The sequence below is a fragment of the Mus caroli genome, chromosome 1 (genome assembly GCF_900094665.2).
Source record: "Mus caroli chromosome 1, CAROLI_EIJ_v1.1, whole genome shotgun sequence".
In the NCBI taxonomy this organism is placed as follows: Eukaryota; Metazoa; Chordata; class Mammalia; order Rodentia; family Muridae; genus Mus; species Mus caroli.
The window spans coordinates 139,478,126-139,482,019 of NC_034570.1; positions in this window are offsets into that span (position 1 = coordinate 139,478,126).

The window sequence follows — 3,894 nt, forward strand, 5'->3', positions numbered from 1 at the left end:
CCAGGGCCAAGGGGTGGGGGTGGGTGGGTGGGGGACTGGGGGGGGAGTGTATTGGGGACTTTTTGGATAGCATTGGAAATGTAATTGAGGAAAATACCTAATTAAAAAAAAAGAAATGGTTAGTGTAGACATCACATGTTCTAAAGAAGCATAGCTTCTATAGTTTATAGGCTATGTGGTACATTAAATAAAACACTGAAAGGTATGTGATGATCATGTTTTCTGTTACCTGGAACAGACGTTTTCAAAGCATTTTTATAAGAAAACAGAGTGATATTATAATAAGGGATAGCATGCAGTGCATTGATTAGGACTGACCCACTCGTATCTTCAATTACTGAAAGTTAAAATAACTGATAAGTGAGCCTTCATGGGAAGAATATTTAAAACTAAGTCATAAGTAGAAATTATGCAAAAAATAGAAGAGGTGGGGTTAGGTGACTAATATTTGATAATGGTGATTTAGATGTAATGATTCAAAAGGAAAATGGTACAATTTTGTTGTAAATATATTGAAGGAAAACACATTAAACTATAAGAATATCGATGAGTTTAGGTATTACTTAATATGTAATGGAACCTTTGGGTTTCTGAGTTTTTAACGTTAACTCTGTGGTTATTATGGATAAGAATTAATAAAAATAACTTGTCAAAAATTTAAAATATAACTTCTATAGTAACACAGGAAAAAGTAGTTTTAGTAATTTGTTTGGAAATATATAGTACTTTTAAAATTTACTTTGTGTATATGTATGTAAGTGTTTACATGACAACCATGACATTCATGTCTGGAGGCCAAAAGACAGTTCTCTTCTTCTACTATGTGAATTTCAGTATTGAGCTCAGGTCACTAGGATTGGTCATAAGTGTCTGAATAAGTTTGGGTTTTACTGCAGTGAACAGACACCATGTCAACTCTTATAAGGATGAAATTTAATTGAGAATGGGTTACAGATTCAGAGGTTCAGTCCATTATCATCAAAGAGGGAGCTTGGTATCATCCAGGCAAATGTGGTGCTGGAGGAACAGAGAGTTCTACATCTTCATCCATACTGAAGCTCCATCTTTGCCAATGGCCTTCTCTGGCTTCGCACAGTGCCAGCCTCAGCTGTTCTCCATGACCCCTTCAAAACCTCAAAACCAGTAACTCCTGGGTAATTCTTACATATTACCAAGACCAGGTGCAGCATGAGCTCAACCTTGCAACCTTTGCCATCTCTAGAACACAGCTTAGTGTGTTTTTAGAGAACACTTCCTTGATGGTTTCACCTCACAATGCTGGCTCTGGTCAAGCATATCCAAACCATCACAGCATCTTTATTGCTAACTTAGCTCTCTAGCTTAGAATGAGGCCATAATGGATAAGAATGGATATGCAAATAATAACTTAAAAACAGGGTATAGATTTGAAGAGTAGAGGAGAGACATGGACGAAGAGAACAAGAAACTGGGAATTATGTAAATAGGTGATTTGCAGTACTTACATATAGAGTACACTGGGAGGGGAATAAAATCTGAAGTGTAAAAAGTAAATAAAAGATTAAAAAACTTGTATAGTTTTTATTCATATTTTATGTGAGAAAAAAATGGAAAGAATAACAGTGCTATCATTGTTCATTACTCACAGTTAAAACTGCATATCTAAATATCAAAATGAATTACTTTCTACTAATTACAACGTGAACTTACCCACAATTTTTCTCATCACTTTTTGGAGAAGATGTGCTGATCAAATCTTTATTGATTTGTATGTGTGTGTGTGTGTGTGTGTGTGTGTGTGTTTGGTTTTTGGTTGTTTTTGTATTTCAGTAGTAGTTATTTTTTATATCGTATGAGACATCATGTTTACTGTATTTATTATATACCTTACCATATCTGCATCTAAATTTTAGTTTTATCTTATACAATAAAGTGTTATAATAGAAATAATTTGAAAGAATAACTGAGAATTCTACAGAGGTTTTTATTCATCTACTGTTCCTTGGGATACTGTTTATCATTACATTTTAATGGTTACATTTAAGATCTTGAAATACTAAAATTAAGGTCGTTAAAAATATTGTATACACCTTAAATCTTTCTGGGGATCTTACCAAATAGAAATGCAACAGATGCATGCTTAGAGTTCAGAAGCATAGTTGGAAGACAGTTTGATGATGGACAAGGAAGATGGCATTCTGTGAATGCCAGGCAATCACAAATGGCACAGAGAATTTCAGGCCAACTATGATTACCTACTAAGGCACTGACTCAAAAACACAGAAGGAAAACTGAGAAAATTATTTGGAATTTATCCGCTGAAACTGATGCTATATGATCTCTTCTTCTGATTTATTAGCCATTGAAAATATTCCTTTATTGCAGTAAGACTAAGATTATTCAACAGGGATATGTGATAAACTTCAGGACTGCTTAGGCAAGTAGAATATTTTCAAAGCATCAGCATAAGTATGGCTGTAGCCATGTATTCCTCTCTAAGACCATAGACCACTTTAATTAAATCCCATAAACTTCATTTTATGTACTCAGGAATCACAATTTTCATTCTATGACACTTTGGTCCTATATTTATATATATAATTTTGCCAGATGATACAAGGTCATGTATTTATACGGTTTGTTAACAAGCACATAAATATTTGCAAGTGCATTAGAAATTTAATACTAGCTTTGAAAATAAATGTTTAACACGAATGAGATAATCCAGAATTTATTTTATTTTTCTAAAATGATGTACGTTTAGTCTTTTTAAGAGTCTAGACTTTACAGTATTTTCTACTATTATTTGTACAGAGCACATGGTCATAAACAGAGAAATAACTATATTGCCAAGATTAAAATATCCACAAAAGCTAGCAAGCCTCTGCATTATATAATATTCAGTAAGATTCTTGCTGATCGGCAAATTCAGATATGTTCCAGTTAGGACCTCTCAAGTAACTAAATTATTGAAAAAATTGAGTGTTTTAGGAAGAAAGCAATAACTAAGCTTTCTTTTCTGAATATGAAGTCAGTCAAAGCAAATTTTGCTAATTAATTATAAAATGATCCTCCCACTCACCCCCCATCAAAACTGCAACTGCTACTTTAGGAGACAAACAGAATTGTATTTTTATTGAATTAGAATAAATAAATCTATGTTTCTATAAAATAAATGAGAAGCATCACAGGGTTAATATATCTTCCGTTGTTTCTTGTGGAGGTATCTAATATGGTTAGTGAGAGCTTAGTTTCAAGATTCCTTTATATCCTCAAACTGGTCCTTTGTGATTCATTGAACTTGAGGAATGACTAATGTGGACACCGGACATAGAAGGTGAGAGGCTTTCTCAGACGGTATGTACAGAAATTTCTAGAAAGCATTTCATTTTCTCACCATATTTTGTTGACCAGCATGCAGTCCTCGTACTGGGTTGAAGCAGCCCAACAAATCAAATTATTTCTGGTAGTACAAAAATAAAATTACTTGGATGTTCTAATATAAAAATCTGCCATTTTTTCCGCAGGCGAGGTTGCTCTCACTGTCAAGATGAAGGACTTTCATTCATTCCTAGTGTACATAGGCTCAAAGTAAACCAATGACTGCTCCATGAGTAGAAAGAAAGGTGTATATTGAACTGTTAAGACGATGTCACATCTAAAAAGAGAAGGTCAAAATTGTGGAAAAAGAAAGCAGATTTTACATGGCAATAGGGCAGGGAAAAAAGAGATATACAGACATTGGAGAGCTCCCTCTCAGACACTCCAATTGTGCACCAACCACACCCAAACATCTATTTCACAAGGAGAACCTTTTATTAAGCAAGGAAAAAAGTAAAAGCAGCTGCTTTCTGACCCGGGCAAAAAACAGCAGCAAATGACCTTACTGGTGTAATTTTTAAGGAGAAAAAATAT